Consider the following 27,942-nt stretch of genomic DNA (forward strand, 5'->3'; position numbering starts at 1 on the left):
TTATCTCTACAAATGAGCAAAGAGTTCTATCCCCATGGGCTTTGTGACTGTGTTTATATAATTCAACTTCTATATAGTGCTCTTTTTCATTTACATTGTTTTGATACTATGTATATTGTGCTCTTGATCATGCTTTTTTCACTTTGCAGAAGTTCATACAGATTTTCCTATGTTTCTCCAAATTCCACATATTCATTATTGCTTACTGTAAAATAATATTCTATTATCTTTATATTCCTCCATTCTACTTTTGGGTATTTTTGCTTGTTGAGAAGTTTATCTAGTCCAGAATATCCAGGTTTCCTACCTGGTTCAGTTTGGCCCTTTTTCAGTAAACTGATGGCTCCTAATCCTGGGGGCTTTGCCATACCAATACTGAACTTACAATTTGTAGTCATGATTCTTAGTTGTGCTCTTAGGAGTAAAGCAGAGCAAATTGAATCTATCTCTGACCTGATAAACTTTCAAATATTGAAGACATCTATTTTATGTCCTTTAAATTTCTTTCCCTCTCTGAGCTAAGTATCTCTAGTTTCAACAACTGATACTCATATGCTGCAAACTTGAGGCTCTTTAGCATCCTGATTGCTTTTCTTTATATAATCTCCAGTTTATTAAGCTTGAATCCCGAGTTGTGGATTACCTCCTCCTTTGGTCCACTTCTTTCCACTTCTCCTTATATTCAAGTCTTTCTTTTCCTTTTTTTCTTTAAACTCAAGTTATTCCCTTCCCTATTCTTTTTTCCCCTCAGGTCCTTCAATTTGAATCGTTCTACTATTCCTCAAATCCTTTTCCTTCAGCTTGCATCTTTTTCCTTCCTCAATTTCTCAGGTCCTTTCAAATTTCTTTTTCCTAGTTTTAATAACTATCTTTCCCCACAGGTCTGAAAGTTCTACAATTGCCATCACATTTTCCTCTTCCTTTGTCAACTGAAATAGTCTCCTGCTTCTTTTCCTGAAATCTTCTCTTACAAAAGTCAGCAAAAGAATGATTTAAAATGTTGACCCAGATTTGTATTAACATAAATGTTGATCAACATTTTGAATTATATAAGTATGAAGATAAATATAAACAAATCAATACATTAAAAAAAAGTTTTTAGTATTTGTAGTTTCAGGCATGCTGCTACAATTTATTGGGTTTTTTTACACTGCATCATGGGTTCAAAGGAGTCATTTGAGGGAGTAGTAGGTATTCAAGGGACAGAATTCTTGCTTTATTATTATACATGAAGAAGGGGGTTACTTCAACTATAGGAAATAACCTGAGAGAATATCGAGAAAAGACTTTGAGAATATTTTAAATAAAAAGGGTAGATAGATAATCAAGAGGAAGTGGAAAGAGAAAGAAAAAGACTTTATTAGGTGTAGTTGTGTGATTCTTTTTGTAGCTATGTTGTAATTTTATGGGAACATCCTTTTTTGAGGGATATATAGGAAAGTAGCAAGGTATTAGTGGAAAAATCATTAAATTTAGAGACAGAGGACTCCAATTGGCATCCCAGCTTCACTGTTTTCTGTGTGAACTTGGACAAGGTCCACTTGATATCATGGGACCTCAGTTTTCTCCTCCTCAAATGGAATAAGTGAAAGTGGGCAGTATTGCTGGGAATAAGCAATAAATCTTTGATTCTCCGGGGTTTCTTTTTTTGTAAAGTTCATCAGAATCCAGAAGTATAAGGAAACCTTGTTTGTGTCTGAACAATATCAAATAAGGGAGTGGATCAAAGATGGCAGAGAAGAAGCAGAGACCTACAAGAACTCTCCCCATAAAACCCCTCAAAAAACCTGTAAAAATGACAGTAAACAAATTCTAGAGCACCAGAAGCCACAAAATGACACACTGAAGCAAATTTCTAGCCTAAGACAATATGGAAAGTTGACAGAAAGGGTCTATCACACCGGGCTGGGAGTACAGCACAGTTTGGCATGGGCTGTTCTGGTGCAGAGAGAGCTGGAGTAGGTCTTAGAGCTGCAGTGGCTGCAGTTTCTAGACTTCTTGACCCACAAACACCAAACAGCTTTGAAGTTCAGTTGGAAGGGTCTTCCAGCTGGCTGAGAGGGGAGTGTTGTACAGCCCGAGCCCCAGCCCTAGGGCAGCAGCAGCCACTGCTGAAGCTGGGACTGCTTCTGGAGTCCCTGACTTAACCAAGAGCTCAAAAGTCAAGTAATTGGCTAGGAAAATGAGCAAATGGGGAAAAGAAACAGACTGTAGATTCTTACTTTCTCAGTGAAGAAGTATTTTCTTACATCATTGGTGAAGAGGAAGATAAAAACATACAAGCAGAAGAAGACAACAAAGTCAAAGCTCCTGCATCCAAAGTCTCTAAGAAGAATATGCATCTGTCTCGGGCCATGGAAGGGCTCAAAAAAATTTTGAAAATCAAGTAAAAGAAGTAGAGGAAAAATTGGGAAGAGAAATGAGACTGATGCATGAAAATCATGAAAGTCAACAGTTTATTAAAGGAAACCCCCCAAAATGCTGAAGCAAATAACACCTTTAAAAATAGATGGCCAAAAATAAATGGCAAAAGAGGTTCAAAAAGCCAATGAGGAGAAGACTGCCTTAAAAAGCAGAATGGGCCAAATGGAAAAAAGAGGTCCAAAATCTCACCAAAGAAAATAATTCCTTTAAAATTAGAATGGAGCAAATGTAAGCAAATGACTTTATGAGAAATCAAGAAATTATAAAACAAAACCAAAAGAATGACAAAATAGAAGACAATGTGAAGTATCTCACTGGAAAAACAACTGACCTGAAAAATGGATCCAGGAGAGATAATTTAAAAATTATTTGACTACCTGAAAGCCATGATCAAAGAAAGAGTCTAGACATCATCTTTCAAGAACCGGAGGTAAAATAGAAATGGAAAGAATCCACTGATCACCTACTGAAAGAGATCCCAAAAGGAAAACTCTTAGGAATATTTTAGCTAAATTCCAGAGATCCCAGGTCAAGGACAAATATTACAAGCAACTGGAAAGAAACAATTCAAGCATTGTGGAAACACAATCAGGACAACACAAGACTTGGCAGCTTCTACACAAAAGGATCAGAGGGCTTTGAATATGGTATTCCAGAGGTTAAAGGAGATAGGATTAAAACCAAAAATCACCTACCCAGTAAAACTGAGTGTAATACTTCAGGGGAAAAATGAATTTCAATGATATAGAAGGCTGAATTTCAGTATTAGGATATTTAGAGAGAATATATATATATATATATATGTATATATATATATATATATATATATATATATATACATATATATATATATATATATATATATAGAGAGAGAGAGAGAGAGAGAGAGAGAGAGAGAGACAGAGAGAGAGAGACAGAGAGAGAGAGAGAGAGAGAGACACAGAGAGAGAGACAGAGAGAGAGAGAGACAGAGAGAGAGAGACAGAGAGAGAGACAGAGAGACAGAGAGACAGAGAGAGACAGAGAGACAGAGAGAGACAGAGAGACAGAGAGAGAGAAGGAGGGGAGAACAGAGAGAGAGAGAGAGTGCACAGGGTGAGCTGATTATGAAGGAATGATATCTAAAAAATAAAATTAAGTATTGAGAGGAACATACTAGGAGAAAGAGAAAAGGAGAGGTAGAATGTAGTGAATCATCTCACGTAAAAGAAGCAAGAAAGAACTTTTACTATGGAAGAGAAGAAGGGTAAGATGAGGGGGAATAAATGAGCCTTTCCTTCATTGAGTTTGGCTTCAGGAGGGAATAACATACATATTCAATTGGATATGAAAGTTTATCTTACCCTATAGGAAAGCAGGAGAAAGGGGGTAAGAGAGGGGCAATAATAGAAGGGACAGTAGATTGGAGGAAGGGGTATTTGGAAGCAAACACTTTGGTAGTGGAATCAGTCAAAGGAGAGAATAGAATAAATAGAGGATGGGACAGGATAGAGGGAAATATGGTTTTTTACAACATAGCTGTTATGGAAATGTTTTGCATTACTACACATGTATAATCTATATTGAATTGCTTGTCTTCTCAATGAGGGTGAGTGGGGAGGGAGGAAAGGAGAGGATGTGGAACTCAAAGCTTTAAAAATATGTTAAAAATTGTTTTTACATGCATCTAGGAAATAAAATATATAGGCCATGGGATACAGAAATCTATGTTGCCTTACAGGAAAATAGGAAGGGGATTGTGGAGGGTGATGGAAGGGAAGGCAGATTGGAAGAAAGGGTAATAAAAATATATGCTGTTTGGGGTGGAGGAAGGGGAGAGATGGGGAGAAAATTTGAAATTCAAAATTATGTGGAAGTAAATGTTGAAAGCTGAAAATAAATACATAAATAAATAAACTCAATATCAAATAAATACTGGAAGAAGAAAACCTTCCTCCCTGACATGCCAGGTATAAAATATTTGAGGCAATTTTCCTTGTAAATGCTGCATTTTTTCTCCATCTGAAAATTATTTCTTTTTGGGTTTTAATTAGTAGTGAGTAAACTCCATATATATTGACTTTTCTGAGGTTCTTTTTGTTTTTATTTTGTTTTTGTATTTAGCTTGAGTATCCCTATCTTATCTAAGCTGGAAATTCATAGATTATTCAGGGATGGTTCCCCCTTTGATTGGTTTTGTGCTTTGTCTTGCTCTATTTCCCATCTGGACCAGTTAACTCCTCTTTAGGTAACCTGTTGGCCCCTGTTGTTTGTGGCTTACCATGTCAATATAGAAGTTATTATAGACATCAAAGATCCTTGAACTTCATTCTCATGGGTAGCCATATCCAGGTATATTTATACTTTAAAAAAAAAAAAAAACAAACTTGTGACTTCATCAGCATAGGGAGCTTCTTTTACCATTGCTGTCCAGTACTTATGAAACTTCTAGTCTCTTAATGTTGTTGGGTGGTACTGAGAAGTTTCTTGACTTGTCTAGAGTTACCTAGTTGATATGTATTAGACACAGGACTTCAACTTGGAGTTTCCTAACTATTTGACCAACTCTGTCAGTTATGTCATAGTGCTGCTTTCATTTATACAGATCAATAGAAAAGGGAAACTTAGCTGTCCACTTTACAGCTTTCTTAGCTCTTCATAATGAAGAATTTTAGAAACATATATAGTAAAGTGAAGTGATATGACTGTCTGAAAATTTTTCATATTGGTTTTAAATGTAAGTTGATATGCCCAAAAGGCTATAAAACTGTAATACCCTTTAATGCAGCAATACCATTGATAGATAAATATCCCAAAGACATAAAAAAAGAAAAAGTACCTATTTGTACAAAAATATTTGTAGCAGTTCTTTTTGTGGTGGCTAAGAATTGGAAATTAAGAGGATGTTCATCAACTGAGGAATGACTAAATAAGATGTGGTATATGATTGTGATAGAATATTATTGTGCTATAAGAAATGATAAGCAGTAATATTAGGGTAGGTGGAGGAGATAGATTGATGGATAGATAGATGGATGGATAAATAGAAGGTACAGAGTGACTTGAATATGATGAGATGATATCTAAAAATAAAGTTAAGGGGTGAAAGAGGAGTAAATTGGGAGAAGAAGATAGAGAAAGATAGAATGGGATAATTTGTTTCACATGAAAGAGGCAAGAAAAAGGTTTCACAGTGGAGGGGAAGAGGGGGGAGGTGAGAGTGAATGATTGAACCTTATTCTCATTGGATTTGACTTAAGGAGAGAATAACATACACACTCAACTGGGTATCTTACCCTGCAGGGAAGTAAGGAGGAAGGGGATAAGCTCAGGGCTTATGATAGAAGGGAGGGTAGATTGGGGAAAGGGATAGTCAGAAGCAAACACTTTTGAAAAGTGATAGGGTCAAAGTGGAAAATAGAATAAGTGGGGGGTGGGATAGGATGGAGGGAAATATAGTTATTCTTTCACAGCATGACTATTATGGAAATGTTTTGCATAACTATGTAGACATGTATAACCTATGTTGTATTGAATGAGGGTGGGTGAGGAGGGAAGAAGGAAGGGAATTTGGAACTCAAAGTTTGAAAAACAAATGTTAAAAATTGTTTTCACATACAACTGGGAAATAAGATATATAAACAATGGGGTATAGAAGTCTATCTTGCCCTACAGGAAAGTAAGAGGGAAGGGAATAAAAGGGGGAAGTGATGATAAAAGGGATTGCAGACTGGGGAAAAGATAATCAGAATGCATGCCATGTTGGGATAAAGGGGAGGGAAGAGATGGGAGAAAATCTGGAATTCAAAACCTTGTGGAAATGAATGTTGAAAACTAAAAATAAAAAAATTTTAAAAAAGAAATGATAAGCAGAATGATTTCAGAACAACCTGGAAAAACTTACATGAACTGATACAAGTGAAGTGAGCAGAACCAGGAGAAAGTTGTACACAGTAATAGCAATATGGTACAATGAAAAACTGTGAATGACTTGGCTATTTTCAGCAATACAATGATCCAAGAGAATCCCAAAGGACTCATGATAAGGAATGCTACCCTCTTCCAGAGACAGAACTGATACTGTCTGAATACAGATTGAAGCATGTGATTTTCGCTTTATTTCTTTCATTCTTTTTTCTTATTCGAGTCTTATTGTACAAAATGAATATTCTGGAAATGTTTTGCATGATTACACATGTATAAATATATCAGACTGCTTACTGTTAGAAGAAAGAGATGAGGAAGCACAGAGGGATAGAATTTGGAACTCAAAACTTTAAAAGTGTTAAATTTTTTTTAAACATGTAATTGGGGAAAATAAAATATCATAAATTTAAAAAATTAAGTTCAAAGTTCCTCTTTAAACATTAAAACCTAATAGCATTGTTCCAAAAATAGGAAATTCTTCAATGAAATTGCAGATTTCATATTTCAGATTGATTCTATCCGGTCACACTCCTTTGTTTTGTGATGGTTTGAAGTCTGTCTTCTAGCTAGCTTATATCACTAGTGCAAGGCTACTTTCATTTTAGCTAGTATTCTTAATCCCTGGAATGTTTGTGAATGCCAAACCGTTGTCCAGGAAAACTGTACTCACGTAATCCGTAAATATCCTTTATAAGTTCAGTTTTCTCTAGGATGGCTTAGTAGTCAGATAGTGCTAAGTGTTTCTGTTCTGGGAGCTCTTAGAGATCACACCAGCGACTGCAGATTTGATTATGGTTAAAATGTAGGCTTGGAGAAATCCTATGAGAGGTTTGAGCAGTAAGAAAGAGAGCTTTCATATTTGTATAGAAGTCTCTGCATATCTCTTTTCTGGCTTTTAGGTCACTCACTCATCCTCTTAGTGCAGGAGAGCTTTTGGGGATAACTTCTGCATTATGGCAGGAAGTTAAAAGAAAAGTAAAAGCTCATGTCTAAAGATACAGAAAAGAGGCAATCTTTTGCCCCTCCACTCCACTTGACTGCTTTCTTACCATATGAGCCTTTGCTTTGGTGCCCTCAGCAATGTTCTTAGGTAGTTTCCTCCTTAAATATCCATACATTGTTACTATCTTTTTTATGCCATTGTTACAGTCTGTCTCCACTCTATGTTAAAGTTATGTATGTAAATGTAAAGTTATGTGTGTAAATGCCTTATTTTCCCTACTGAATTATAAGTTCCTTTAGGACAGGGATCATGTCTTATTTGTTTCTCTATCCTTTACAGCATCTTACAAATATATACTATATATTAAATGAAAGAGTACACACAAAGCTGTTCACAGACAGGTGTCCTAAGGGTGATGAAGGATATTTTCCCTGATGTAATCCAGTATTTGAGACATGCCCTTCTGGGCAAATGAACCAACTTCTTTAAGCTTTAGTTTCTACATTTGTAAAATGGGAGAAAACAAGGATAACAACAGTTGTTGTGGTTACCTGAGAATTTTTGCAAGTAAAACAACGATGTCACCCTCAAAATTGTAGAGAAATGTGAATACTGTTGTTGGCATTTCTCCCATTCCCCAGAAGAGGAATTGAGGTTAGGATCAATTTATTTGCAGTTTTCAAAGAACTGATAAAGCTTGTTTGTAAAATATTTCTAAGGACAATATAATGACCTTCTTCCACCTAGTGGAGAAAGTCATGTTGAAAATTCTTGAATGAAATGAAATTCTTTAAAATTATGCATTTCATTTGTACAATACTTGAAGGTCACTTCAAAAACATGATTGAGTCGGCACAACCCAACTGCTAACACATTATTTTCCTTTTCAAAAGACTCAGCAAAGAGGACAGTGCTGAAGATCACCCAGGAAATCACCAAAGAGGAATTACATAGTAGGTCAACTGCCTCTTACCATGAAATTGACTGTAGGCTAGATTTTAATGTCCTCTTTGTTTATACCACACCAGCTATGAGCCTCATTGATGAATCACAGCGAAAGAATGGGATGTTGCCTTGAACTGGCATAATTAAATTTCAGAATAGGATTTGACTTTGATTTGAAAACTACTCAATTCATTGGCAACTGATACCTTGCTTCCTTTGGGGGATGAACAATGTATAGTTATGACTATGAAGATGAATATTACCCTAATCTGCCCCCTCCCAATTCTCTTATGGTAGAGCACTTTTAACAATTTGCATTCAATTACCTTGAAACATGGACAAAAATTATCTAATCTCATAATAATTGTAAGTCTCATTTGAAATGATAGGCAAACTGAGATTTTTGTATTCTAACACAATGTTAGGCTTGTATTTAAATGTTTATTCTTTCTTATTTTTAACATTCTCTTCAAGCTCCAACAGTTTTGTTAAAAAATTACATGGTCTCATAGTGATAATAACAATAAATTAGCAACAGAAACCAAAGGATTAAAAGGGATGTTTTTAACAGGCAAGAGAGAAAGAGAAAAATGTATTTGTCAAATTAAAATTTCATTAAAATGCTTGGAGTTGTCATTAGTATATTTTCATCAGGAATTCAACTTTTCTTGACATTTAGACCACTCTCATAGAAGCTTTCTTCCTTTACCCAAATTCTCATCCACCATGCTTTCATTCCCTTCCAGAAAATAGTTTTTGTTGAATGTTGCAATTAAAATTTTCTTTCCTCTCTACCTTTTCTTTTGGTTAGCAAAGTGTTAGAGGAGGGTTTTCTCATTGAATCTTGGAAGAAAAAAAGGAAAGTAAAAGGAATATAAGTTTCACACAAAACTGTTAATTATTCAATTTATATCAAGAAAAAAAATCATTGTTTTCTGAGTATGTTGGAGTAAATCTCTTGCAACTACAGATTACTTCTCCTGGGGGGGTCAGGGTAAATTGGCTGCACAGCTGAGAGGACCATGGGAAAAGATGGGTAAATATGAAATTTTTCCCTCCAGGACTTCTTGAAATGATCAAGCTTGCTGCTGCTGGCTTTGGAGTAATGAGGTTGTTAAAAAAGAAGGCAGCTACTGGGGTATTTTCTTTTTGTCTTGACTCATGATTTCTCCTATATTATCGGACATTGGTATAGGAATGGGGAAAGAATGAGGAAAATTATTTCACTGATGCAAGTCAGCAGTTTGTCTGCAATTTAAAGTCCTCTAAGTTGTTTGGAAGCCAACCTGCTCAGGATCATGGAATCAGGCCTTCCCAACTTCAAGACCAGCTCTCTCTTTTTTTTTACCACTCTACATTCGTCTGCTAATTGATTCTTAATGCCTGAAACAGTAGGTAATTAGGAGATAAAGACTTCAGTTAATAAAATGGCTACTAAGCTCTAGTATCAAGAGCCTATTGGCTTAGGCAACAGGCTAAGAGGAAATTGCAGGGAAATCAGCAGTGAGATTAGCTAGGAAGAGTGTTAAATAATAGAGTATCTCCAAATCAACAGGTATAGGAGTTGAGGGAGCTGTCCTAATTGACAACAGTGATTGCCTCCTCTTTACCTTTCTGTCATAGGAGATAAGGAAATACGTGATTTCTTTGTGCACATTGAAGTTGATGCTGGGGAAGAAGTTAAGGGACTAGAGTTTCTCCCACAACGATCCTCTCTTTTATTAGGTGGTAGAAAGTCATCCATAGGAAAACCTAAGAAAGGAACTTTAAAAAATTAGCAACCAGAGGGAAGCCAAACCAAAAATATAAGGTTGGCTCAAGGATCTGAAACATGGAGGATTGTTCTAGAAGGAAAAGCATGAAGCTGTACAGTACATATGACATTTTCCTCAAAAGGAATGGAACTGGAGCTTCTGAAGAAGTATATTTTAAAGCTATGCTAAAGAATAAAGGGATTCAGATATTCTTTTAAGATGGCAGAGAGTGGTTATGACCAGACTTGACTCTCCCTTCATTCCCATAACTGAGCTACAAACGTACGAAATAAAGTCAAAGACCAACTCGTATTAGGCTTGGTGGACCTTATCTTGTGCTTGTAAAGTGGATGTTTTTGAATCTAGATGAAAGACCTTATGTGTATTCATATTTAATTTCATGTTATGAGATTCAGCTCAACATTGTGGCTTATGAAGCACTTTTTTATACTGAATCTAACATCCTTCATTTTAACTCTTCCTTCTAGTTTTGTGTCATCTGAAGTCATTGATAGAGAAAGGGATTGGACTTGTGACTTCATTAATATAGGGAACTTCCAGATGAGGAAACTCTCTCACTCAATGCAGGTTGGTATCTTCATGGCAAATTAAAATTTACAATCTTGGATAGGTGCCCTGGCACTGAGAAGCTAGGAGACTTGGCTAGGGTGACGGAACCAGAGTGTGGCAATCAAGATTTGAACCTAGGTCTTCCTAGCTCTTAGGTCCACTTGCTGTCCATTATGTTATACTGTCTCCCTTTGTCTTTCATAAAAATGTTAATAGCACAGGGCCAAACACTTGTTCCTGAGGTACTCCATGATAGACCCCTTTCCAAGTTTACATTGATCTATTAATGATTACTTTTTGAGTCTGGTATTTGACCAGTTTTGAATCTACCTGTCTGAATAGTTGTCAGGCTTGTACCCCTTCATTTTTTTCCTAAAAATATTTGGAGGCACTACATAAGAACTCTTAATTGACACCTATAGCCAATTAAAAGAGTTGATCCAATAATTCCCACATGAAAAAACAAATTGATGATGAATGGATATCATCACTGTCATGATATTTTTTTCTTTTCAGGAAGCATGACCGTAGACAGAAAATCAGCCTTGAAGTCAAGAGGGATCTGGGTTTAAGTCGTTCTACTGAAACATACTTATTGTGTGACCATGGGCAAGTAATTCAACCCTGTCAGTTCCCCTAGACTATTTTCTAAGACTATTTCTTATAGATTAAGTGTTGAATTGCATTGTTAGAGGATATTTCTTCATTACGAGTTTGCTACACCAATAAAATTGGAGATCTGGTTTCTTCTTTCTCTTTCCTCAAAACCAAAAATTATTTCAAGTAGCCTATTGAGCTTATTCATCTGTACAAAAATAATTTTATAGGCACTGAAGATGGAAAATGAGCTGGGTCCAGAATTAGATAGGAGAAATCTTCTTTTACTAAACAGTGGGGAAAACCTACTTGAAACTTTCATAAAACTTTTACCTGTAGTATGTTTGGGCAGAGTTGGATGGTGATTATCTTTTGGAAAAAGTTGTGTCCCAGTCTGTCCAAAGACAACGTCGTCTTAATCAAAACAAACCTAAGTATTTTCGACTTAAATTCCCTAACTTCTCATGCATAATCAGTCCAATTACAGTGATCTAATTAAATTATTGAAAGGCATTTCAGTGTGTTTTCTTGTCTAGTAATCCTGTGTAAAGAACATCCCATCATGCTATGTGAGTGATCTTTGAATCTGAGCCATGAAGAGGCACAGAGGAGTTCAGCTAGAGACAGGACATTCTGCTGAGTTGTTCAGTACCTGTTTTAAACTCAGTTGTGCATTAGGATTCACTTTAAAGACTTGTTGAGTTTAAAGTTTTCAGACATGCTTGCTCTATGGTATGTGAACAGTAGTGTTAATACTCACTGGGAGGGTTCAGCTGTGAAGATGTACCATTAGTATATCTAGTAAATGGTATGATCATAAGACTCCAATTGGATTGGATACAGCACTTTAAACGAACCTTAAATGCTCCTTGGCTTCTTACTACATGTTCTTAATGTCACCATTTTCCAGTGATGCTACATAGTCATGAATCATGAAATAGCACCCTCTCAGGAGAATCACAATTTTAGGTGACTGAAGGGTATTTTAAAGATGCTTTGTGGGTGTTAAAAGGCAGAATACAACACATCAACAACAACAGCTTATGAATGATAATATAAAAATGGTTATTAAGGCCATTTATTGTTAGAAAAGAAGTTGGACCAGTCTGGCAGAGAGAATGGAGACATATTCTAAATGCTGCATTGATACTTACAAAACACAAAAGGTCCCAGTGGAGAAGGTTTACAAGGGTTTTTGGTAGATCCTACATTGAAGATTTATGAAAGGACCTGGATAAGAATTGCCCAGGATGAAAAACCAGAGATACATTATAATCTACACTTGTAGAGCTGCATAAATGCATTATGGAAATGTCATCTATTGTTAGGAGAAAAGGCTATTCCTTAAACTGGTTTTGAAATGTGTCTGGTAAAAGCTAAATGAACTGCATTAAAATAATATCTGTACTCAGATTGAGAAGCTGGATGCAAACAAATATTTGAGAGATAATTTCATGACCATCATACAGATTGCATTTAAGAAGAAAGGTTCATAATAATTTGGTTGAGTGCTTCACCATGCTTGTAATTAGAGTGCCAAGTTCTTTTCAAAGTGTAGAACACTATTGGAGAAATGGGAAGACATTTCTAAAGATTGCAGATTCACAAGCCAATAAACAAATTATTCAGAAGATCCTAGCTTCTAGATAAGAGATCTGGTGGGGAAAGGAACCTCAGAGACCTTCTAGTCTAATTGTTTCATTTTTTAGATTAGAAAACTGAGATGCAGAGATGTTGTGCTTCCAAATTCACATCGCAAGCATGAGAGCTAGGATTAAAACATAGGTCTTCTGAGTACAGATATAGTTGTCTAGTTCTTTCCATTATACCTTGATGCCTGCCATCATCTTCTTGACTTAAATATTAATCTGCAATAAAAATAACATCTTGGTTTTTCCCATCTTGGAGTAAATCAGTGAAAATCTTGGCCAAAATGGTTGTTTAGTTTTGGGCAGCCTAAGTATTTGTGTTAATCCAAAAGATTTCATGATGTGAAAAGGCAGTAGATAGAAGAACTGTGTTCAGTAAAGTTAATAGAATAACGTGAACATTGAAAGACATCCTGTTTGGAAACTAGTCTTCACTTACAATAAGAGCTTCATGTTATTTATATTTGATATCTAGGTATAATGTTGATTTCAGAGGTGTGGCTCCCCAGTGAGGCTCATCCCAATCTCCTCTAGACATTTTATCTAGCACACATCTTGTCATTATTTCTCTGAAAAATTCTCTTTAGAGTGTCTTGCATATGTGATCAAAACCTTTGTATGGTTCTTTTATTATCTTTGGGGTACAATTGTATGACAAGTGGTATCTATTCACTATCGTTTCAGCCCACCTCTTTTATCAGGTCTTGGGGCAGCTAGGTGGTGCAGTGGATAGAGCACCAGTGCAGGAGTCAGGAGGACCTGAGTTCAAATTTCACCTCAGACACTTGACACTCACTAGCTGTGTGACCTTGGGCAAGTCACCTAACCCCAATTGCCTCATCCTGGGTCATCTCCAGTCATCCTGATGAATATCTGGTCACTGGATTCAGATGGCTCTGGAGGAGAAGAGAGGTTCGTGACCTGCATAGCTCTCCCTCACTCAAAACAAAGTCAAATGCAAGTCATGTCATCATTTCTCTGGTGGCGTGGTCTTCTTCAGCAATGAAGGGTGAACACACATATACACACATACACACACACACACATACACACACACACACACACACACTCTTCTTATCAGGTCATACAAGACCACTTGTACATGACCACTTCACAGAATCACAAAAATATCAGTACTTCACAGCATATCCAGTCTAACCTATATTAATACAGGATTCCCCTTTACCTCATTCCTGACAAGTGGTTATCTAGTCTCTAGTTATCTCTAGTGATCTCCAGTGGTGAAGAACTGGTTTTCTAGTGCTGCTTGTTCCACTTAGGATATACTAATTAATAGGAAATTCTCCCCCTCCTCCAGTCCCCTAAATTGAACCCAAATACACTCCTCAAAAACTCTCTTCCATTACTCATAGTTGTACTAGAATACCAGTTTTTACATGATAGTCCTTCTACCACCTGAAGAAGTCTGTCATATCCTTCCTGTCTCCTCTTCTTTAGGTTAAAAATTCTCAGTTCCTTCAAGTAGTTATTGTGTGCCATTATCTCCAGTACTATCATGATATAGATTATGTTTCTCTGTACCTATTTCAGTTTGCAAGGTGTATTGCCCGGCCAAAATTCTCAGCACTGTAGGCAACTCCTAATATGCCAGCATAATTCAGAATTGCAAAGTATAATAGACTCTCCATATAGAAAGCATAAGACAAACATTTATTCAGACATCAGAAAGTCAAATGCCAACACCAGAAAGTCAAATCTGTCATAGAAACCAAGAAGTCAATACATATTAGCACAGTAGGGAACAAAGCCATTCCCAAGCCTCCTCCTCTCTCCCCAGGCCTTCCCACAAAAAACAAATACTCAGGAACCTAGCTTTCTGCTTGCCTGCATCTGCTCTCCTCTGTACCCAACTGCCCTCACCAACTTCCTGACTGTTCTGCTCCACCCTTCCTGTTCTACCCATTTGGCAAACTCCTCCTAGCACACATGACTTAGGCTTCCATGTGATTTAAGCAGGTCACATGGGCCTATTAATGAATCAGAAAGATCTTCCCATTTAAATTACCATTACATGAGGGTACTCAGAAACAAATATAGTCTGAGTTCTTATTAATTTGGTTTTTTGCTGAGCTGATGCCATCTTATTTCTTCTTCACCTTCCTTTTGGTGGTTTGTGAGATGATTCTGCATGAAATCTCATTTCTCCTCTATTATGTGTTGCAAATGACTTTGTACTCTATATCTGTGTTTTCTCAGATTTCCACATTGCTCTAATTACCAAGGTCTTTCTCCCCCCTTTTTTTTGTTGCAAATTTACATTTTACAGAGAACTCATGCAAGACAGGTAGGTGTTCACATGGTGCTTAGAAGAAGCAATACAAGGACACTGTCAAAATCTCTTCAAATGGCATGGGAAACTATAACAAAGTACTGCTGAGCATGGCATGTCCATCAAAGAAGGCACTATGATTTATTAACAAAGCATAGAAAAGCAGCTCAAAAGAAATGGGAGATGGGTAAATTTAGGAACATCTCGCCTACAAATGTTCATCTAAACTATTTGTGCCTGATCTGTGGTAGAGCCTTCCAAGCTCATATTGGTCTGATCAGCCACAGTCTGATGCACTGTACCTTGACTCCACCATAGTGGAGTCATTTCAGTCCTCTTTGAGAACTAAGGACAGTAACCAACTGCCAAGGTAATTATCTGTTCACTAACTCACGTAGTTTTTATTTTGTATGTTCTAATGTTTCACAAAAAAATGCAGACAAAAAAGGGGAAAATTAAAGAAAGTTTTTTTTAAACATATGCTTCAATATGCACTCAGACTTCATTTTTTTTCCTCTGGAAGTGAATAGCATTTTTCATCACAGGTTCTTTGGAATTTTCTTGGATGATTGTCTTGATCAAAGTAGCTAAGTTTTTACACATTTAATCATATTTACAACATTGTTATTACTGGGTACAATGTACTCCTGAACTTCTCATTTCACTTTGCCTGAGTTCATGTAAGTCTCCCCATATGTTTGTGAAACTATGATGCTCATCATTTCTTATAGTCTAATAGTATTGTATCACAATCCTATACTAGAACTTGTTTAGTCATTCTCCAGTTGATGGGCATTCCGTCAATTTCCAATTCTTTGAGATCACTAAAAGAGCTGCTATAAATATTGTTATACGAATAGTTCTTTTGTCCTTTTCTTTGATCGCTTTGGGATACAGATCTACTAGTGGTATTGCTGCATTCAAGGGTATGCAAAGTGTTATTGTTTCAAATTGTTCTCCAGAATGGTTGAAGAAGTTCACAATTTTATCAACAATGTATTGATGACCCAATCTTTCTATGTCTCCTACAGCATTTGTCATTTTCCTTTTCTATCACATTAACTAATCTGATAGGTATGAGGTAGTATCTCAGAGGTGTTTTAATTCGTACTTCTCTAATCAATAGTGATTTATAGCATTTTTTTCATGTGACTGTTGATAGTTTTGATTTCTTTTCCTGAAAATTGCCTATTTATATATTTAGACCATTTATAAACTGGGGAATGACTCTTTTTACTCTCACAAATTTGGCTCAATTCCCTATATACTTGACAAATGAAGCCTTTATCAGAGAAACAACATAAAAATCTTACCCAGTTTTCCATCTTCCTTCTAATTTTGGCTAACCACTTTGTTTCTGCAAAAGCATTTAAATTTTATGTAGTCAAGGTTATCTATTTTACTTTCTGTGATCCTCTCTTTCTCTTGTTTCATCTTAAATTCTTCCCTTATTCATAGAATCTGACATGTAAATTTTCCCATGGTCCCTTAATTTGCTTATGGTATCACCCCTTTATGTTTAAATCATTTATCCATTTTGAACTTATCTTGGTAGAAATTTTTGTCTATACCTAGTTTCTGCTAAATTGCTTTCCAGTTTTCTCAGCAATTTTTGTCAAATGATGAACTCTTACTCCAAAAACTTGGATCTTTCCATTCATCAAACACTAGATTTCAATTATGTTTTACTACTGTGTATTGTGTTCCTAATCTGTTCCACTTATCTATAACTCTGTTATCTACAACCAGTTCATTGTGATGATTATTGGTTTGTAGTGTAGTTTGAAACTTGGTACTGCCATGCTGCTTTCTTTCACATTTTTAAAGTTGCTTCTCTTGATATCCTTGACCTATTATTTTTCCAGATGAATTTATTATTATTTTCTCTAGCTCCATAAATTTGGTAGTTTGATTGCTATGGCACTGAAAATGTAAATTTATTTAGGTAGAATTGTAATTTTATTATATTGGCTTACCCATGAGCAATTAGTATTTCTCCAAGTGTTTAGATAGATCTTTATTTCTATGAAAAATGTTTTGTAATTGTGTCCATATAGTCTCTGGGTTTGTCTTGCTAGGTAGACTCCCAAGAATTTATATTGTGTGCAGTATTTTAAATGAGATTTTTCTTTCTATCTCTTCCTGCTGGGTTTTGTTGATAGCATATAGAAATGCTGATTATTTAGGAGAGTTTATTTTACATCCTGCCACTTTGTTAAAGTTGCTAATTGTCTCAACTAGTTTTTTTAGTAGATTCTCTAGGGTTCTCTAAATATACCATCAGATCATCTCTTAAGAGTGATGATGATTTTGTTTCCCCATCACCTATATTTATTCCTATGATTTCTTCTTCTTGTTTTATTGCTATAGCTAGCAATTATTAATAATTAATAAAAAATTAATAATATTGAAGATAATGTATGTTCTTGATTTTGCCCTGATCTTATTGGAAATGCTTCAAGTTTGTCCCTGTTAGAGATTATGCTTGTTCTTGGTTTTAGATGGATGCTTAGCATTTTTAGAAACATTCCACTGAATCCTAGTTGTTGTTGTTGTTTTTAAATGGGAATGGGTGTTGTATTTTGTCACAGGTTTTTTTTGTCTGAATCTATTGATATTGTACTTTGATTTTTGTCATTTTTGTTATTGATATTGTCAGTTATCCTGATATTGTCAGCACTGCATTCCTGGAATAAATTTTACCTGGTCATCCAGTATGATATTTTTGATATATTGTTGTAATCTCCTTGCTAATATTTTATTAACAATTTTGGCATCAATATTGAAAAAGAAAATTGGTCTAAAATTTTATTGCTGTGTTTTTACTCTTTCTGGTTTAGATATCAAAACCATATTTGTGTTAGAAAAGGAATTTGTGTTGTATATTTGTGTTATAAAAGGACTCCTTTATTTTCAAATATTTTATATAGTATTGGGACTAATTGTTCCTTAAATGTTTGGTAGAATTCACTTATAAATCCTTTTGGTACTGAGAATTTTTTCTTAAGGAGCTCATTTAGAATTTATTCAGTTTCTTTTTCTAAGGTAGGTTTATTTAAGAATTCAGTTTCCCCTTCTGTTAATCTGGACAGCTTTTATTTTTGCATATATTTATCCATTTCACTTAGATTATCAATTTTATAGACATAAACAACTCCAAATAGTTGCTTTAATTTCATCTTCATTGGTGATGCATTCACCCTTTTAATTTTTGATACTGGTAAGTTGTTTTTTTTCTTTCTTTTTAAATCAAACTAACCAATTATTTATTCCTTTTTTTTCCTCCTGTAGAGAACCAGCTTCTAGTTTTATTAGTTTAATTACTTTTTTTACTCTAAACTTTATTCATCTCTCCTTTGATTTTAAGAATTTCCATTTTATGTTTATTTGGTGATTTAAATTTTTTTCTAATATTTAATTCGCACACCCAATTTATTGATCCGTTCTTTCTGTCTTTTATTAATGAATGTATTTAGAGATATAAATTTCTCTTTAATTATTGCTTTGACTGAATCCCATAAATTTTCAAATGTTGTCTCAATGTTGCCATTTTATTTAATGAAAACATTTATTATTTGTATGGTTTGTTCTTTGACCTACTCATTCTTTAGGATTAGATTATTTAGTTTCCAATTAGCCTTTAATGTTTCCACAGCTTTCATTCCATGTAATTTTTTTTTTTTTTGCATTATAGTCTGAAAAGGGTGCGTTTAGCATTTCTGCTTATTTACATTCATTTATGAGACTTTTATGTCCTAATATATGGTAAATTTTTGTGAAGGTGCCATGTACAACTGGGAAATAAGTATACTCCTCTCTAATTCCATTCAATTTTCTCCAGAGGTCTTCTATACATAAATTTTCTAAGATTTTTAAAAATTTCCTTAACTTAGTTCTCATTTGTTTTATAGTTCAATTTATTTTGTTCTGAGAGGGAAAACTTGAGGTCTTCCACTACTATGGCTTTACTGTCTACTTCCTCCTGTAATTAATTTAACTTTTCCTTTAAGTATTTGTATGCCATGCCTTTCAGTGCAAATATGTTGAGTATTGATGTTACTTCATTGTCATTGGTGCCTTTTAGCAAGATGGAGTTTCCCTACTTATCTCTTTTAATTAAATCTATTTTTGGTTTTGCTTTTATTGAGATTGTGATTCCTATCCCTGGCTTTTTCACCTCAGCTGAACCTTAATAGATTGAGCTCCAGCCTCTTATTTTAACTTTGTGTGTGTGTGTGTGTGTGTGTGTGTGTGTGTCTGTCTGTCTGTCTGTCTGTCTGTCTTTCTATGTTGTAAGAATGTTTCTCATCCACAACATATTGATTTTGGTTTCTAACCTATTCTGATATCTACTTCAGTTTCATAGGTGACTTCATCCCATTTATTTTCATAGTTATGATTGCTAACTGCATTTCCCTTTATCCTATTTTCTTGTGTTTGTTCATGTCTTTTATCCTGCCCTTCTAGAATCTGCCTTGCTTCTTACCATGACTGCCTTCCCCTTTGCCATGCCCTCATTCCTTTCTGTAATCTACTTCTCTTTCTACTTCTCTGTTGAGAGAGGTAGATATCTATCACCAACAGAGTGTATATATGTATCTATCTGAGTATGTATAAATGTATACATATATGTATATTAATGTATATGTATGTGTCTGTATATATATGCTTTTTTCCTCCTTTTTGAATCAATTTAGATGTGCATGAGGTTCAAAAATTGCCTATTCCTCTATTTCCCCTTCTCTGTCAAATCTCTTTTTTGCTCTCCATTTTTATGTTTTTTAAATTTATTTTATTTTTAATTTATGGAATAAAACAAACATTTCCATAGCATAATACAATAAAAAAATGAGTGCACATGAGACTGCAAATCTACTATGCACAACTTGCTATTCCTTTCAAAAAGACAAAATTACCATGTAAATTTCTTTTTTCTCTTTTTTTCCCTCCCTCCAACCTAGAGATAGCTACCATTAGACGCAAATAGGAATATACACACATGTATATTACACATATATGTGTTTACATGTGTGCATACATACTTGCATATGGGTATATATGTGTGTATACACATACATATATAAGTAAAATTATTCTACTCGCCTTTTATTTATCAGGTCTTTCTCTGGAGGCAGATAGTGTTTTTCTTCATATGTCTTTTATAGTTAATTTGGATATTTATAATTAGTTTTTAAGCTCTGTTTTCTTATTGAATATAATTTTATTACATTATAATCTTAAATCCTTTTAATATTTCTGATGTCAACGATAAAATTTTTGCATATTGATATATGGTCAATTTTTGTAAAGGTACCATGAATTACTGAGAAAATGGTGTATTCCTTACTATTTTCATTCAATCCTTTCCAGATATCTATCATGTCTAGCTTATCTAAAATTCTATTCACTTCTTTATCTTCTTTTAAATTCATTTTTTGGTTAGATTTATCTAGTTCTAAAAGGGGAAGATTAAAGTCCCCTACCATGATAGTGCTATTGTGTATTTCCATCTGTAATTCATTTAACTTTAGATTCAGTATTGACATTGCTTCATTGTCTATAGTACCTTTTATCAAAATAGAATTACCCTGTTTGTCTCTTTTCCTTAAATCTCTTTCCACTATAACTTTGCTGAGATCATAATTACTACTTTTGCCTCTTTTTTTTGGCATCAGCTGAAGTATAATAAATTCTCTTCTAATCCTCCATTTCATTTCTGTGTGTATCTCTCATTCTTAAATATTTTTCTTATAAGCAACATATTGTTGGATTTTGATTTTTAAAGCAGTTTCCTATACATTCCCATTTTATTGGTAAATTTAATCCATTCACATCCTAAGTTATAATTAGTACTTGGGAATTTCTTTCTATCTTATTTTTCTCAATATTTTCCTTATCAGTCTCTCTTTTTACCCTATCCCTATTATATTATCTTCTTATTCCTTATTTTACCTACCCTTCTAAAAGTCCCTCCTAATTTTAATCTGCACAATCTACTAAATGTCCCTCCCCCACCCTGCCCCTAGTTTTCTCACCTATCATAAGACTTCCAAGTTTATAAGTCTTCTAAACATGTCCAGATGTATAAATTGTTTCATCATCAACCTAAATGAGAGACAGTTTCCAACATTACTAACTCTCCACCCACAACTGCTTCTTCTGTATTAGTTCTTCTTTTCATGTTCCTTTCTAATGAGATAATTTCTCCTTTTAAACTTTTCCTACTCAAATTTACTTTTTAGAATTCCGTTATCAACACAACTGAGATCCAATCTTTCTTTAAAACTATGTTAGTAATGATAACAGTTTTAAGAATCTTATTACTAATAATTATTAATGTTAATAGCATTTTCATATTTTACAAATGAACAGTTTAGCCTTAATCAATGTCTTATAATTAGTCTTCAAAGATTTCCTCATATTTCTTCTGGATCTTTTATATCAAAATTTTCTGGTCTTTTTTGTTACAAATATCTAAAAGTCAAAGATGGCAGAGTAACAGCACAGACTTGCTAGTGCTCTTCCCCCAAACCCAACCAAATACCTGTAAAAATGATTCCAAACAAATTCTGTGGCATAGAACTCACAAAATGATGAAGTGAAGCAAATCACCAGCCCAAGACAGCCTGGAACATTGGCAGGAAGCATCTATCACTCCACACTGGGAACAAAGCACCGTCCTTGGGGGGAATGAATCTTGGGCATCTGTGGTGGTTTCCAGACTTCACTCTGAGGAGGTGGAGGAGCCCACGGAGGAGGAGCCTGTAGCAGCAGCAGCAGCAGCAGCAGGGGAAGCAGCAGCCAGTGACAGACTGTTTTTGGATCTCTAGGCCCACAGATTGTGGGGGGATTGAGCAGCTGCAATACAGCCACACCCCCACTGGAAGCAGAGAAGTATCATGACAAAGAGCTCAAAAGTCAAGTAAATAGCTGGGAAAATGAGCAAAAACTGGAAAAAGAATCAGAGTATGGACTTTTACTTTGGTGACAAGGAAGACTAAAGTATACAAACCAAAGACAACAAAGTCAAAGGTCCTACATCTTAAGCCTCCAAGAAAAATATGAATTGGTATCAGGCCATGGAAGAAATCAAAGAGAATTTTGAAAATCAAGTAAGAGAAGTATAGGAATAATTGGCAAGAGAAATGAGAGTGATGCAAGAAAATAATGAAAAACGAGTCAACTACTTGCTAAAGGAGACTGAAAAAAATACTGAAGAAAATGACTTTAAAAAATGGACTAACCCAAATGGCAAAAGAGATTCAAAAAGCCACTGAGGAAAATAATGTCCTAAAAAGAAGAACTGACCAGATGGAAAAGAAGTTCCAAAGGCTCACTGAAGAAAATAATTACTTAAAGATTAGAATGGAGCAGATGGAAGCTAATGACTTTATGGAAAATCAAGAAATTATAAGACAAACCCAAAGGAATGAAAAGATAGCAATGTGAAATATCTCATTGGAAAAACAACCAAGCTGGAAAATAGATCCAAGAGAGACAATTTAAAAATTATTTGATCACCCAAAAGCCATGATCAAAAATAACCTAGACAACACCTTTCAAAAAATTATCAAGGAAAACTTCCCTGATGTTGTAGAATCAGAGGGTAAAATAGATATTGAAAAAACCCACCAAATGCCACCTGAAAAAGATCCCAAAAGGAAAGCTCCTAGGAATATTGTAGCCAAATCACAGAGTTCCCAGGTCAAGGAGAAAATATCACAAGCAGTCAGAAAGAAACAATTCAAGTATTGTGGAAATACAATCAGGATAACACAGGATCTGGCAGCTTCTACATTAATAGATCACAGGGCTTAGAATATGATATTCCAGAGGTCAAAAGAACTAGGATGAAAAGCAAGAATCATCTACCCAGCAAAACTGAGTATAATACTTCAGGGGAAAAAATGATCATTCAATGAAATAGAGGACTTTCAAGCATTCTTGTGGAAATGACCAGGGCTGAATAGAAAATGTAATTTTCAAATTCAAAAATCAAGAGAAGCATGAAAACATAAACAGGAAAGAGATATCATAAAGGACTTACTAAAGTTGAACTGTTTGCATTCCTACATGAAAACATCATATTTGTAACTCTTGAGACTTTTCTCAGTATTAGGGTGGTTGGATGGATTACATATGTATAAACAAAGGGCATAGGGTAAGTTGGATAGGTAGGGATGATATCTAAAAGAATAAAATTTAGGTTTGAGAGAGGAATGTATTGGTAGGAGAAATGGAGAAATAGAATGGGGCAAAGTATCTCACATAAAAGAGGCAAGGAAAAGCTTTTTCAATGGAGTGGAAAAGTGGGGAGGTAAGAAAGAAAAAGTAAACTTTACTCTCATCATATTTGGCTTGAGCAGGGAATAACATACGCACTAATTTTGGTATGAAAAGCTATCTTGCACTATAGGAAAGTAGGGGGCAGAGGCAGGGGGTAGAGAGTATGATAGGGAGAGAAAATGAGAGGAGGGGGCTAATTAGAAGTAAACACTTTTAAGGAGGGAGAGGGTAAAAAAAGATTATAGAATAAATGCAGGGCAGCATACGATGGAAGGAAATATAGTTTTTCACAATATGACTGTTATGGAAGTGTTCTGCATAACTACACATGTATAACCTATATTGAATTTCTTGACTTCTTAGTGGGAATGGGTGGGAAGGGAGAAAGGGAGAGTAGTTGGAACTCAAAGTTTTAAAAATGAATGTTAAAAATTGTTTTCACATGCAGCTGGGAAATAATATATGCAGACAATGGTATATAGAAATCTTTCTTGCTCTACAAGAAAATAGAGGGGATGAGGATAAGAGAAGGAAGGGGTGTGATAGAAGGAACGGCAGATTGGGGGAACTGGCAATCAGAAGTTGGTGTGGGTGAAGGGGAGAGATGGAGAGAAAATTTGGAACTCAAAATCTTTGGAAGTGTCTGTTGAGAACTTAAAAGAAATGAATATATTTAAAATTAAAAAATAAAACAAATACCTAAACATCTTTTAGTTCATCAAAATGTCCATTATTTTCATTCAGGTTTATACTCAACTTTGCTGGATAAATTATTCTTGGATGCAACCCCAGCTTCCTGACTCTTCAAAATATGATGTTCCAAGACCTAAAATCTTTTAATGCATATGTTGCTAGATCTTGTGTAATTCTGTTTTCCCACAGTATTTAAATTGTTTGTTTTTATTTTTGTTGCTTGCAAGATTTTCTTTTTAACCTAGGAATCTTGAAACTTGGCTACATTCCTGTGAGTTTTTTTCTTGAAATATCTTTCATGTAGTGATTGGTGGATGTTTTTCTATTTCTATGTTTCCTTCTTGTTCTAGAGTTTCAGGGCAGTTTTCTTTAATACTTTTTTTTGGCAATATTGTACTCAGATTCTTTTTTATTTTATAATTACTTTCAGACAGTTTGACAATTATTATATTTTCTCTTTTCAATCTGTTCTCCAGTTAATTTGTTGTTCTAATGAGATGTTTTAGATTGTTTACTATTTTTTCTACTTTTATTATTTCTTGGTGTCTTATAATGGCATTTGATTCCACTTGCCCAACTCTAGTTTTTAAGAATTATTTTCTTCTTCTAAGATTTTGCATCTCTTTTCCCAATTGACTAACTTTCTTTTTATGTTTTTCTTGGTTTACTTTTATTTTTTCCCTAATTTTTCCTTGATCTCTCTTATTTGATTTTTGAATTCCTTTTCAAGTTCTTCTAAAAGTTCTTCTTGGGTTTGTGACCATTGATTTTACCCTTTGGGGTCTTAGTGTTGTTTTTTTCAACCTCACTAATTTCTTCTGAATATGAACCAGATCTTTTATATGAGATAATTTTCCCTATTCTTCCTTTCCCTGCTCCTTTTCCCCAGGTGTCCCTCTTTTTTGCTTATCCATTTTTTACACCATCTCAACATAATTGACTCATCCCCACACCCTTCTCCTATGTAGAATCCTTCTAACTGCCCTAATATTGATAAAGTTCTTAAAAGTTGCATGTATTATTTCCCCATATAAAAATGTAAATGTTTTAACTTTGTTGAATCCTTTATGTTTTCTCTTGTTTCTCTTTTTATGCTTTTTTTGAGTCTTGCATTTGAAAGTAAAATTTTCCATTTTCTTTTCTATTCTTTTTTGTCTTTCCATCAGGAATGCTTGAAAATTCTTTATTTCATTAAATATCTACTTTTTCCTCTGGAAGATTATACTCACCTTTTCTGAGTATATTATTCTTGGTTGTAATGCCAGGTCCTTTTAATTCTAAGATATTGTATTCCAAGCCCTTTGATCCTTTATTACGAAGTTGCTAAATTTTGTGTGATTTTGACTGGGGCTCTTTGGCATTTGTATAGGTTCTTTCTGGTTGTTTGAAGTATTTTACCTTTGACTTGGGAAGTTTGGAATTTGGTTGTAATACTTCTGTGAGTTTTCATTTGGGGATTTATAATCTATCTATAATCTACCACTGAACTTCCTTGTTGCTGATTCCCTGACTAGTTAACCTTCCATCCACTGTTGGTCACTTGGTCTTTCTTGAGTAATTTCCTTTTATTCCTATGGGTGTGGATCCTAGCCAAGAATGTCCTTTTTCTGACTGAACCTAAGTTATTAAATTATGCCCAGCACTGAGAGAATCTTTCTGATTTGCCTAATCTCATAGCTTTTAAAAACTGTCTATTGCTTTTTAATATATTTAATCCTTTTCTATACCTGCAGAGAGAATAGATAATAGGCTAATATAAAAGCAATCCATTTGTATTAACATAGTTTCATGGTTCCATATTTCCTGTATTTGAGCAATGTTTAAGTACATTAGGTACTTTATATTTACCTAGCATGCACTCTCTATATATTCCTACCTAATCTTCCCCCAATTATTTTTGACTTTTACTAGGACACTAATGTATTTCTTATTTATAGAACATTTCCTATTTGGGCTATGCCTGCTAATTAAAAAAAAAAAACCCTCTAGTTAAAAAAAATCAAATTATCTTCATTGCCCACAAGTCTAAATGAGAGATGACTCATGGATAAGCATTAGCCTTTCTTTCTTTTGAATTAAGCTTTCCTTCTTTAGAATAATATTCTATTGGTAATTGTGAAGCCTATTTTCAAAAGAGCAGGAAGTATAAATAGGAACAATACACGTGCCTTTGGGGCTTCTATCTAAATGAGCTTCAGGTATAGTTTGGGGAACAGACTAGGTTATTATTCCCCATAACCTATCATTATTTTACTTCAAGATGGTTTATGTATATGAAAATCTTGAGAGGTTTTAATGATCATACACCTAAGATTACCTTTCTTTTTCCATAGGAAAGTAACTCCTTATTTGATAAAGCCTAAGCCATTGCATTAACAGATTCTACTTATGAGGAGAGAGGTCAGAGGTCTTTGCTTCTTTCCAAAGCTATGATGATTTCAATGAACATCATTATAAAATTAGATTGTCTCCATTTCCATTTCTACCCACCTCTACTAGTGTTTTGATATGCTTAAATGATCACATGCCTAGATCTGTGCTCCTTGTGTGTTTAGGAATCAGACAGTAAACTTCATATTTCAAAACAAGTATAATTTCTGTTCTACTTAGGTTTCCTTTTCTCATGCTTCTCTCTTACTTTTTTTATTGTCTTTTGTTCTAGAAGAGGACCATGGCATCAAGAATGTGATGCTATGTGACTTACAAGTGAATTGGATTCAAGTGAGGGAGGGCTGTGTAGTCAACAGCCTCACTTTCTCCTCAGGAGCCATCTGAGTCCAGTGGTAAGATATTAATGTATATACACACACACACATATTTATTTATATACACACATACATACATGCATACACACATGTATAGACACATACACACACATATATTAAGATGACTGGAGATGGTCCCAGAAGCAGTAGGAGATTTTGGTCTTTTAAAGTTAAGGTCTTTCCCAGGTATCAGTTTGACTGAGTCAATGTTCCTTCATGATTAAGCACAGAAATGCTTAATTTAGAGATTTGAATGGATCACTAGTGAAGTTTCAAGAGAACAGTGTATACAATGACCACAACACTGTAAAGGGGAAACAACTATGAAAGACTTCAGAACACTGATGAATGCAAAGGGTAGTCAAGATGCCAGAAGAAGTGTGATGGATTATGCTTCCCAATCCTTGGCAGAAAGGTAATGAGGCAGAGTGATAGAATGAAACATACATTTTCAGATACGGCCAATATGTGGATTTATTGTCGTTGATTACATGTATTCTAAAGGAAGTCTTTTATTTTTATTTGTGTGTATGAAGTGGGAAATCACAGTTACGGGAAAGTTCATGTGTGTGAATAGTGATAGTGATACCAGAAAGAAAAGAAGAAAAAAGAGAAAAATGGAAGTGCAGAAGAGGACAGAGACCAGCAGAGCAGCATTGGAAGCATCAAGTTAAATGTAAAATATACTTAAAAAGAGTCACACTGTGCATAAAGATTCACAGTATCTAGTCCTTTTTTTCTCTAATCATCTTTGTGCAAGTTCATGATAATAAAAAATTAAATTTTAAAAAAGAACAAGCAAAAGCAAAATAATCTTCTTAAATTACAAACCTGACCAAGTCACTCCCCTGATCAAAAGTCTTCATCATCTCTAGGCTGTATTGCTGACACATTTCTTTAGGATTTTCTCTACCAAGCCCCCAGTCTGGTACCTTCGCCATCCTTCCTTTTTAGCTCCCTTTTAGGTGTTACCTTCCTTCATTAGAATATAAGCCTCTTGAAGTCAAGGGCTGTCTTTCTGCTTTAATTTGTATTCCCAGTGCTTACCTATTCAAGAAATAATATTTAAAGATTTTGTTTCAAAAGACCACTTATTTTGTTCTCCCAGTGTTTTCCTTAG

The 27,942-nt window shown here is 34.7% G+C and overlaps 1 long non-coding RNA gene across 2 annotated transcripts in view; it reads left to right on the forward strand.

Moving 5' to 3' along the window:
• Positions 1–27,614, forward strand: part of LOC140498378 (uncharacterized) — a 276,584-nt gene extending 248,970 nt beyond the window's left edge. The window contains exons 3-6 of one of the 2 annotated variants that reach the window (XR_011965080.1): positions 10,461–10,560; positions 11,059–11,151; positions 26,720–26,840; positions 27,359–27,614. This is a non-coding gene — a long non-coding RNA (uncharacterized lncRNA). Of the gene's footprint in view, positions 1–10,460; positions 10,561–11,058; positions 11,285–26,719; positions 26,841–27,358 lie in introns of those variants that run through there. The other variant, XR_011965081.1, reaches the window with a different exon arrangement.
• The last annotated feature ends 328 nt before the right edge of the window (positions 27,615–27,942 follow it).

This window comes from Notamacropus eugenii, chromosome 4 (assembly GCF_028372415.1).
Source record: "Notamacropus eugenii isolate mMacEug1 chromosome 4, mMacEug1.pri_v2, whole genome shotgun sequence".
In the NCBI taxonomy this organism is placed as follows: domain Eukaryota; kingdom Metazoa; phylum Chordata; class Mammalia; order Diprotodontia; family Macropodidae; genus Notamacropus; species Notamacropus eugenii.